Here is a 12,369-nt window from a genome sequence, read left to right on the forward strand (position 1 = left end):
ATGTCCACCACACATTCCCTCATGTAGCTCGGTTAGAAGCTCTCTGACTTTCTCGGGATATAAGCACAAGAGGTAAGGGCCTGCGAAGGACCTTCGGTACAATTTGCGGTCCGAAGACAGCCAGTACCGAGGAGCCACCCGACGAATCTTGTTGGCCTCGTCTTCATCCTCCGGAACTTTATCCTCGGTAAGGAAATCTATGATCGGGTTCATCCAACACGAATCAACCACTGCTACCTGCGCAACCTCTACTCTGGCTTGGTCGGGAACACTCTTCACACAGATACTTGGCTCCCTTATAAGTTCTATTGTGACTAGCCGTGGTGTGTCCTCGGTAGCCGATGAGGCTAAGGTGGCAAGGGAGTCGGTGTGCTTGTTTTGTGACCGAGCTACCTGGGATACCTTTACCGTTCCGAATTGACCGATAATCTGCTTTGTCGCACTCAGATAAGCTTTCATTCTAGAGTCCCGAGCCTCGAAGTCTCCTGTGATCTGATAAACAACCAGCCGAGAGTCCGAGTAAATCTCTACATCCTTTGCGCCCAGATGCAATACGGCCCTCAAACCGGCCAGTAGGGCCTCATACTCGGCTTCATTGTTTGAGGCTTTGAATCCCAATCTGAAGGAGTGTTCCAATTGTATGCTCTCAGGGGTGATTATGACAATACCAGCCTCGGCCCCCATAGCATTTAATGCGCCGTCCACAAATACCCTCCACGGGTGAATTTCTGCACTACAGATTACCTTGTCGTCGTTCTTGGGTGTGAATTCTGCGATGAAATCTGCGAGAACCTGTCCCTTCATCGAGCTTCTAGGTCGGTATCTTATGTCAAACGATCCCAACTGAGTGCCCCATTTGGCAATTCGGCCAGTGAAGTCTGATCTCTTTAACAGTGACTGTAATGGATACTCGGTGAGGACGAACACCATGTGAGCCTGGAAGTAATGTGGCAACTTCCTCGTGGCGTGCACCAGGGCTAAAACTAACTTCTCTAGGGGCAGGTACCTTGTCTCGGCATCTACTAAGGTTTTGCTTACGTAATACACTGGCATTTGTACTCCTTGGTCTCTTAGTAACACAGCACTTACGACATGCTCGGTGACTGAAAGGTACATAAACAAATCCTCCCCGGGCTCCGGGCCGTCAACCTCGGCGCCTTTGCCAAGTATTCATTCAGTTCTCGAAAAGCTTAATCACATCCCTCGTCCCAACGAAACCCCTTCCACTTCTTCAGAAGTTGATAAAACGGCCGGCAGCGATCGGCAAACTTGGAGATGAATCGGTTCAGGGCAGCTAACATTCCAGTGAGCACTTGCACCTCTTTAGTATTGCTTGGTGGTTTGAGGCGGTTCACGGCCTCTATTTGGTCGGGGTTAGCCTCTATTCCCCGAGTAGAGATCAGATATCCCAGGAACTTGCCAGCCCCCACTCCGAAAGTGCACTTCTCGGCATTCAAGCGCAATTTGTGCCGCCGTAGTATCTCGAATACTCCCCGGAGGTCTTCTGTATGCTGTGACTCTTTTCTGCTTTTTACCACCATGTCGTCAATATAAACTTCAACCGTATATCCAATTTTTTCTCGAAACATTCTCGTCATCATTCGCTGGTACGTGGCTCCGACATTCTTCAATCCAAACAACATGACCTCGTAGTGATAGTTTGCATTCAGGGAAATAAATGCTGTCTTTTCTCGGTCCTCGGGCGCCAAGGCAATTTGGTGGTAGCCTTGGAAGGCATCCAGGAAGCTCATCCTCGGGTGCCCATACGTGGCGTCTACTAGTTGATCAATCTTGGGCATTGGAAATGGGTCCTTGAGACACGCCCTATTCAAGTCTGTGAAGTCCACACAAACTCTCCATTTGCCGTTCTTCTTCTTCACTACGACAGTGTTTGCTAACCATCTCGGGAAGAATATTTCTTTTATGACTCCAGCCTCCTTCAGCCGTTGGACCTCCAGGTTTACTGCATCGACGTGTTCTTTTGATGCTCTTCTCGGTTTCTGCTTCTTCGGGGGAAATGATGGGTCCACGTTGAGTTTGTGGACAATGAACTCGGGATCTACGCCGAGCACTTCATATGGGTTCCACGCGAAAACATCTACGTTCTGCAAAAGGAACAACAACATCTCTACCATTTCTCTGTCATTCATGCTTGTACCTATCTGGAAATATCTGTCAGTATCTGGAAGAATTCTAACCTTCAATACCTCCTCGGCCACGTCTGCCCCTGTTTCCCCTCGGGGTTTCTGTAATTGCTATGAAGTTTCTTTCTCAGCCTGCTCGGCTTGTCCGAGCTGTTCATTTTTCCATCTGACTGCGGCGACAAGGCACTGCCTTGCCACTTGTTGGTTCCCCCTCACCTCGACAACTCCACACTTAGTAGGAAATTTTACATTCACGTGGAGGGTGGACGAAACAGCCTTCATGGCGTGAATCCACGGCCTCCCCAGGATTGCGGTGTACGGTGAGAATGATCGGACTACTATGAAGGTAACTATAACTCCCTTGCCTTCCATGTCCACCGAGAGAGAGATTTGTCCCTTAGGAATTACGACTCTCTCGTCAAATGAGACCAGCGGCGTGTCATACTTCGCCAAATCCTGGGTCTTTAATCCGAGCCCTTCGAAGAGGTCCGGGTATATGACGTCAGCCCCGCTCCCTTGATCAATCATCACCCTCTTCACCAGGAACCCACCTATCCGGGCCGTCACCACCAAAGCATCGTCGTGAGGTTGGACCGTTCCTTCCAAATCGTCTTCTCCGAACGAGATGGTCAACTGTCCAACTTTCTTCTTCTTCTCGGCCAATTCTCCTCCCGTGCAAGCCACTGTCAATACCCTTTTTTCTGCTGCTGTTCCTCTTGGTGCAGCATGGATGACTTCGATTACCCCCAGTGGAGGCGGGAGGGGGTTCCTTTTTTGTTGGACGCCCTGTCCGGCTTCTCAGTCAGTGGAGTCTACTACAAACTCTTTCAGGTACCCTGCCTTTACTAGTTGCCCGAGATGATCTTTTAATACCCGACACTGCTCGGTGGTGTGTCTTTTGTCTCTGTGATAGGTGCAGTATAGGTTTTGGTTCCTCCGAGATAGGTCGCCCCCCATTTTGTTTGGCCACCTGAAGAATGACTCGTTCTTGATCCGCTCCAAGATCTTGTGCACGGGCCCTTTAAACGCCACATTAACCCCTTCGATTTGCACCTCTGGTTCCTGCATTCTGAAGTCTTTTTTTGGTTTTGTCAGCAAAACGCCTTGTCGAGATCTCCCAACTAATGGAGCTTTCCCCCTACTCTGCAGCCGGTCGTCCTCCAGGCATTTGTACTCCTCTATGCGTCTCATCAGTTGCTTCATATCCTCAAGGGGTCTTTTCGTCAACGACTCCCGTAATTCAGAGTCTTCGGGGAGTCCCATCCTCAAGGTGCTTGCCGCAATTTTCTCATTCCCTCCACCAATCTCGTTGTAGAGTTCCCAGTATCGGCTGGCATAACTCTGAAGGGTTTCCCCGACCCTCATCTTCATGGAAAGTAGCGCGTCAACCGGCTGTTGCACTCGGCTGCAGGTCACGAATCTACTGCCGAACTCTTGAATCAGTTCGGCAAAACTATGTATGAAGCCTTTCCGTAACCCATTGAACCATCTCAGGGCCGTTGAGCCGAGACTAGAGGGGAATACTTTACACATCAATGCATCATAGTGTGCATGCAAAGACATCATGTGGATGTAATGACTGACATGCTCTACGGGGTCTGTCCTCCCCTCATAGGAATTGAATGGCGGTCGCGTGAATCTGCTCGACATAGGGGCCCGTTCAATCTCATCGGAGAATGAAGACCGGGCTGCCATCCACAAGGCTCGGCTCATGGCGTCCATGGCGACATTGTGGTGCTGCCGTTCCTCCAGCGATTCTGATCCTCGATCATCGTATCCATGCGACCGTGAACGGTCCCGTTGATGACGTGGTTCCCGGGAGTGCCGGTGCGACTCTTGAGAGCGTGATCGGTCTCGGAATCGTTGCGTACCAGATCGGCTGGAGCCCTCCTCGCCCCTATTTCTCCTTTGTTGAGGGTTGCGATTCCTTTCTTGGCGCCGACCCCTTGCTTCCAGCTCCAAATCCATTACCAATTTGGGCAACCGCTCCAACTCTTGGTCTCTATCATCATACTGCCGATGCGCCGAGACGCCTGAAACCGTTTGGTGTGTCTGGGCCGACCCTTCTCCCAATCCGGACCTTTCCTCTCCTCTTGGGTGCTCCCTATCCTCCCGCCGTTTCTGCCTTCTCTCCCTCCACATCGATCCCCGAGAAGATCCTATGGAACTGCTCGGCGCACGCCCTCCTGAACGCTCCTCAAACATTTCCCTTGTTTGAGTCTCAGTCGAACCACAGCTTCGTAGGAGAGCCCCACGGTGGGCGCCAATTGTAGGAACCAAGTATGACGCTGCTGGGCCTTAAATCACTTGGGCTCACAATTTATTTGTAGTGGGCTTGGGGATTTCCTACTCTGGGTCGTTCTCGGCAGAGAGACTCAAAGCAACACTCAGTTTATACTTTCTCACTTGACTGTTTTCTCTCCGTTTTTCTAAACCCCCTCTTCCTTCCAAACTTCTGCTATTTATAGCCAAGGTTAGTGGTGAGATTACGTTTTCAGCCTCTGTTAATGCTATTGAAGGTCCAGTATTATCTGATTTAAGTGGATTTTTAGGTGAGAGTGGGGTGCAACAATTATGGCCTTGGAACTTGGTTCCAGCTTAGTTGATAGTGCTCAGTAATGCAGTTTACCGAGCATCTCATGATTTACCCGGACACGGTTAATAAGCTTGCTCGGGAAAGCATATGCTGAGCACACCTCAGAATTCAAGGCCCAAAATTTGGTTTTTGCGCTAAGGCAGATCCAAGAAGGGTTTAGGGCAATGGGGCTGTTCCCGTTGGGCCTGGGCCCAAGGGCCTATATGGGTCTTGGGATCTCGGTGCCGTACACCTACTTATAGTGTTTTTTTAGAATTCAGATTATCTAAATTTCCTAGGGTATTCTATCAAATAGATTTCCTTAAATCTTAACCATTCTTTAATAATTTAATGGTCTAGATTCATGTCAGCATTCCACTAACAATAATATTAATTGTTTTGTTTGCAATATTATTTTATTATTTTAAAAATATTGTTAGTGGAATGCTGACATGGCATAATTTAAATCATTAAATCATTAAAGAATAATTAGGATTTAAGGAAATTTATTGATAGAGTACTCTAAGAAATCTAGAGGATCTGAATCCCCTTTTTTTTATGCAAATATTGGTGATTCTATTGAAGATTTTCCCACTTGCAATCAATTCTATGAAGTTTTGATAGTTACCGGTTAACAAAATTTTTTACGGAAAAAGCATATAAAAAATGCAATATGGTAATGTTTTCTTTTCTGTCTATTATATGGAAACTTTGTTAGTAAGAAGCCCTGATTGGTGTATGCCAAAGTGTGGAGCTGGAGCTTGCAAGGAAGGTGGCAACCAGTGGAGGAGATCTTTTGACAACAAGGATTACAGTCATTAATTTTATTTATTTATTCTGTGTCAACACAATGTGGTTGTGTGTTAGATGGCAAAAGCTTTGCTTCCTCTGTGGTAGTTGGCACGAGTTCAGCTTAAGGTCATAGTTCATACGAAATTCAAGATTGTAATTAGGAGACAAAAATCACAAAAGTTTAAAAAATAATACTTGTAGTTAACGGAAAAAAAAACTGTTGAAAGTAATGACTAATATTAACCAATATAAGCAATAAAATAAATAAAGAATTAAAAATTAAATTTATATAAAATTAGAATAATGTAAAACTGAACTGTATTTGATGAGATCGATGGAAATAAATTATATATATATATATATATATATATATATATATATATATATATAAAATCCTTTCTTAACAAAGGATTTATATGAAGATTCGAAAAATCCCACTTTCATAAAACTTTATATAGGCTTTAATTGGGATTCAATATAATAATCATATTATGCTCATGTTCCTACGCAATATCAAATAAATAGGTTTATTTTTTTATAAAATTCAAATATATTAATAAAAATAATTAATATTCATTTAAATTTAATAAATGTAAATGTATCTTTAGCATGTCGTTTGAGAGGAGAGAAAAGAATAAAATTAAAAGAAACGAAAAGAATAATTTTGAAATATTCCTTCATTTTCCTTTTTTGGAGTTTTAATAGAATAAATGGAAAGTTAATTCACTTATTTCTCTAATATTGTTCTTGTAAGGACACAATTCTCTGGCGGCCCAATAAGGATGTTGGGCTCGCGCATGAAAGATCCCTCACAATATGATTTGTAGAGAGTGGGCTTGAAAAGCTAGCCGTTGGTCACGGGGCGGTGCCCGGTCCTGGTTTTGGAGGGATTCCTATAGAAAAAGGAGTTGGGCTTGAACATTTAAGCCCTAAGGCGTCGCATCCTATGGGATGGGACTCCTCGGAGCTGATTCGAGGACCATTGAGGCCTTATCCCGGTTACCCAACGACGGACTTTCTTCAGTGAGGTCCGGTGTTGTTGAGAGGTTCTCCCCCATGTAGTCTTTCTTTTTTGGAGGTGGGATGAAGCTCCCTTTAGATTTACTTACTTTCTTCTTTTATACTCGTCTACGTTAATTGTCCTTCGTCCACGTGTAGGGTCAATCTTTACAAGACTGATATTTGTCCCATCAGTCTAATCCTAGAATTGTTGGGGATGGTTGATAAGGCTGCAGAGTACGGCTCTGTCATGTGTTGGGTCTTATCTGGAAGGGTAGTAAGGATAACTTCCCCAAGATATTTTGGATCTCCTTACAAATTCGTCCCTATACCAGTTTTACCCCTTTATTCCGGTGGAATTCAGGGTCTGTCGAGGACTGAACTGTCCTCGGCTGCCTCCCAAAATTGTTTTGTGCTCTGTATTGTAGAGCTTGGGCCACAGTTCTCCTCGGCTCGGGCCTTTGGACTCTCTAAGGGCAAATGGGCCTGGTCCATGAATTATTGGGCCCCACAATAGCCCCTCAAAACCCTTCTATCCGACTTCTGGGTTGGGAAGGAGGGTTTTGGCGAACCCGGGCCCTTAATGTGGCTTATTTAGTTCAACCCCGCATTTATGTGAGCAGTTTTCCACCTGTCCAGGAAGTTAGCCGGTTTTCAAGGGATTCCGTTTAATCTGCTCGTGATCTACTCCTGCCGCTTGGCTGTCCCAGACGCGCCCTTAATGAATCCCCTTTACGAGGCTCATTTATGTCCGGCGGCTCATCTGATAAGGTGGGGAAATGGAACGGACGCCTCTTTTTTCTTCAGATTCTTTAGGAAACTAGAACGCATTTAATACCCTCCGTTTTGCCCTTCCTATAAGAAGGCAAGCAGGAGGCCATCACTTTCGTGCAGACCCCTTTCCTTCCTTCTGAGATCTGAAACTCGTAGCCTCCTTTAGCGTCTGCTTAGCCCGTTTGTTATACACCATATCAGTATACGCCTACCATAACGAATGATGAAGGAACCATGCCCCTCCTCAAAACACCATGTTCTGATAAAACTTGAAATGGCTCGATCAGGGCAAGGATGGCGCAGACTTAAGATCTGTCCCGCCTCTCTTTCAGCCAAAATCCGAAGCAGGGGCTCGTCACGTCGAATTCTCGGCGTGACTGAGTCGAGAACACCAAATATCAGCACCACCCGGCTCCTCACGAGCGTACTTAACATGGCACCAGTGTGTTAGGAGTCAGGGCTGAGGCAGGGGCGAAGTGCTTCTGCTTCTCCCTCTCTTTGCTCACTGGTGCCCTCCTCCGCCTTCCTCTTATAGTCTTCCCAGCACCAGTTCCGCCCTGGTGCTGTCCTTCTCCCTCTTTTGCTCCTCCCTTTGTCTCTTCATCTCTCCCCCTCTTCTTCTCCTCCTTCTCTTACTCATGTCCTCCATCTTCTTCATTCATCTCCTCCATCTTCTTCATTGATTTCTTCCTTACTATTTCCTTCTTCTTCATTTTTTTTTTTTTGAAGTGAGTTCCTCTCTTAGTATGAGCAACAATGAGGCAGAGATTGGAGAGACTTTGAAGACAAGTTTAAAAGGCGCTTGACCGTTTGCTTATTTGTACTGTGGATGTTAGTGCTGCTTCGGCAGCCCTTCTTTTGTATAGGCTTGTTGAAGCCCCTTTTTGTACATTGTAATGATTTTTCATATTAATAAAAGTTGTTTCTATTTCATTTTGCATGTTTTGTCTCTGTTTTATAAATTTGCAAGCGCCGCTCGGCACAATAATATAGCATCTAAATCAATGACGACTAAGACCAAAATACTTAATAATAAAAAGATGTTGCCATAACTTTAATAGAAGTGCTTGGCACAATAAGGCAGACCAATAAAAAGTAATACTTACCCCCTTGGCTTGGGTCCGAGGACCATGCAAGGCCTTGGTTATGTCCAGAACTCGTAATAATAATAATTTTTTGTACTTGGTTTCCCCATAGGCTTGAGTCCGAGGACCATACAAGGCCTTGGTTCTGTCCAAAACTTGTAATAATAATAATTTTTTGTACTTAGTTTCCCCATAGGCTTGAGTCCGTGGACCATACAAGGCCTTGGTTCTGTCCAAAACTTATAATAATGATAATTTTTTGTACTTGGTTTCCCCATAGGCTTGAGTCCGAGGACCATACAAGACCTTGGTTCTGTCCAAAACTTGCAATAATATAATTTTTTGTACTTGGTTTCCCCATAGGCTTGAGTCCGAGAACCATACAAGGCCTTGGTTCTGTCCAAAACTTGCAATAATGATAATTTTTTGTACTTGGTTTCCCCATAGGCTTGAGTCCGAGGACCATACAAGGCCTTGGTTCTGTCCAAAACTTGCAATAATAATAATTTTTTGTACTTAGTTTCCTCATAGGCTTGAGTCCGAGGACCATACAAGGCCTTGGTTCTGTCCAAAACTTGCAATAATGATAATTTTTTGTACTTGGTTTCCCCATAGGCTTGAGTCCGAGGACCATACAAGGCCTTGATTCTGTCCAAAACTTGCAATAATAATAATTTTTTGTACTTGGTTTCCCCATAGGTTTGAGTCCGAGGACCATACAAGGCCTTGGTTCTGTCCAAAACTTGCAATAATGACAATTTTTTGTACTTAGTTTCCCCATAGGCTTGAGTCCGTGGACCATACAAGGCCTTGGTTCTGTCCAAAATTTGCAATAATGATAATTTTTTGTACTTGGTTTCCCCATAGGCTTGAGTCCGAGGACCATACAAGGTCTTGGTTCTGTCCAAAACTTGCAATAATAATAATTTTTTGTACTTGGTTTCCCCATAGGCTTGAGTCCGAGGACCATACAAGGCCTTGGTTCTGTCCAAAACTTGCAATAATGATAATTTTTTGTACTTGGTTTCCCCATAGGCTTGAGTCCGAGGACCATACAAGGCCTTGGTTCTGTCCAAAACTTTAATGATAATTTTTTGTACTTGGTTTCCCCATAGGCTTGAGTCCGAGGACCATTTGGTTTGTCCAAAACTTTATGCTCTCCCCTTTTTTTTTATGCACTTGTCTTTCCTCAGGTGTCTCATAAGCTGCCGAGCAGGAAGTTGTCCTCGGCAACGGTTATTCCTTGGTGTGGGCCATAGTCCGTGGGCTTCCATGCAGAACGGGCCTGGGCCGCGAATTTACCAGGCCCAGAAATTAAGAGGCATTTTCGTAGTCTTTGGTCACGCGGTACTTTTTGGCGTCCCAGTGTTCGAGGTGCGCCTTCTCGAGGATCTTCAAATCCTACGGCTGAGGATGAAATTGGAAATTGAGCCAAGTCTGCTTCGTCCGTAGCGTTCCTTGGAAACTTGCACGAATCAAATGCCACCGGTTAACTTCTGGGTATAAATAGGATAGGGGATCACTTCACTTGCACATGAACTCTCCTGCTCTCCTCAGAACCATATTTCTTCCATATCCGCGATCTCTCTTTCTAGTGCCACTGCTTTAAAGCAAGATGTTTGAGGCGTGGATGGGGGTGAAAGGTCTCCGCGTGCTTCAGAGGCACCGAATCCTCAAGGGGATACGGTATGGATGGCACAGATTCGAGCCAGTCCTCCGTTTTGACAGGAGGAAAATGGGGTTCCTCCCTTTTTTAGTCAAAATCCAAAGCAGGCTCTGGTCATGCCAGATTTTTGGTATGTCCGAAGAAGGAATTTCCGCCATCAGCGCCGTCTGCCTTATAGCAGGCAAATTTTTGCGGGGGCTTCCCAACTTCCGGCTCCCTGCACCTTTTCTGTAGATGGTGTTAGCCTGAGGTCAGGTTCTTTGGCTGCCTGAGTTATGGGCATGTAGAAGCGTCGAGGAATAGTTTCCTTAGACGACATCTTGGAACAGTAGCCAATCTCTCCTCTGAGCTATCTCCTCGGCATCATCTTCACTCTTTTGTACTTTTCTTTTACTTACGCAGTTAACTCTAATGTAAGCTTGTTTCAGCTTTTATTGTACACTGTACTGTTCTTTTGTCTTAATAAAAGATGTGTTTATTTCTTCATACATATATTTTTTTTGCAATAGCCCCTTTGGGTCTGAGTATTAAGTCTAAGCCTGCCTTTAACAATATTCTGGGCAGAAGAATACTTTAACACAAATCCTTATTAGTTTAAACTCGCAAATATTATCAAGTATAATAATGGTAATCCTCAATAGATTAAATTCATGGAACTAACCGGGATAGCTGTTGAGTGCTGCGCGATGCACGCTAGACCAATTCCCGAGAACGATAAACTCTAAACAATTCGTCCAAGATGATAGTCGAGTAGCGAAGGACTTTGTGCTTTCGGGTAATGTGCTGTACCGTATCGCATTATTCCCTTTGGCACGGGGGATCCGAGGGTAGACCGGGGAACCCGTGCAATTAAGGGATTGACCCAACTGTTAACGTGGAGCTCTCTTCGGATGGATCTTGAGGTTTAGGTGCCATAGTACTTGGTTTCCCCACAGGCTTGAGTCCGAGGACCATGCAAGGCCTTGGTTCTGTCCAAAACTTATGATCTTCTTATGTACTTGGTTTCCCCATAGGCTTGAGTCCGAGGACCATGCAAGGCCTTGGTTCTGTCCAAAACTTATGATCTTTTAATGTACTTGGTTTCCCCATAGGCTTGAGTCCGAGGACCATGCAAGGCCTTGGTTCTGTCCAAAACTTATGATCTTTTAATGTACTTGGTTTCCCCATAGGCTTGAGTCCGAGGACCATGCAAGGCCTTGGTTCTGTCCAAAACTTATGATCTTTTAATGTACTTGGTTTCCCCATAGGCTTGAGTCCGAGGACCATGCAAGGCCTTGGTTCTGTCCAAAACTTATGATCTTTTAATGTACTTGGTTTCCCCATAGGCTTGAGTCATGCAAGGCCTTGGTTCTGTCCAAAACTTATGAGATCTTCTTTTTTTTTTTACTTGATTTATTTTTTCGACCATAAGCCCCTACACCAGGGCGGGGAAAGTTGGCTCGAGGCTGGAAGCCCCTAGAGATGCCCGCGCCCTTAGTACTGCGAGGCGTAGCCCCTAGCAGAAATTTTCGTCAGAGCGACAACTATATGTCGCCGGAGACGGAGGAGATCCCAGAAATTTCTGCTTGCCAATGAGTTGATTCCACCGCCACCTGCGCCAATGCGCAAGCTTTTCCCACAGACGGCGCCAATTGTAAGGACACAATTCTCTGGCAGCCCAATAAGGATGTTGGGCTCGCGTATGAAAGATCCCTCACAATATGATTTGTAGAGAGTGGGCTTGAAAAGCTAGCCGTTGGTCACGGGGCGGTGCCCGGTCCTGGTTTTGGAGGGATTCCTATAGGAAAAGGAGTTGGGCTTGAACATTTAAGCCTTAAGGCGTCGCACCCTATGGGATGGGACTCCTCGGAGCTGATCCGAGGACCATTAAGGCCTTATCCCGGTTACCCAACGACGGACTTTCTTCAGTGAGGTCCGGTGTTGTTGAGAGGTTCTCCCCCATGTAGTCTTTCTTTTTTGGAGGTGGGATGGAGCTCCCTTTAGATTTACTTACTTTCTTCTTTTATACTCGTCTGCGTGAATTGTCCTTCGTCCACGTGTAGGGTCAATCTTTACAAGACTGATATTTGTCCCATCAGTCTAATCCTAGAATTGTTGGGGATGGTTGATAAGGCTGCAGAGTACGGCTCTGTCATGTGTTGGGTCTTATCTGGAAGGGTAGTAAGGATAACTTCCCCAAGATATTTTGGATCTCCTTACAAATTCGTCCCTATACCAGTTTTACCCCTTTATTCCGGTGGAATTCAGGGTCTGCCGAGAACTGAACTGTCCTCGGCTGCCTCCCAAAATTATTTTATGCTCTGTATTGTAGAGCTTGGGCCACAGTTCTCCTCG

This window comes from Quercus lobata, chromosome 6, assembly GCF_001633185.2.
Source record: "Quercus lobata isolate SW786 chromosome 6, ValleyOak3.0 Primary Assembly, whole genome shotgun sequence".
NCBI classification, from domain to species: Eukaryota; Viridiplantae; Streptophyta; class Magnoliopsida; order Fagales; family Fagaceae; genus Quercus; species Quercus lobata.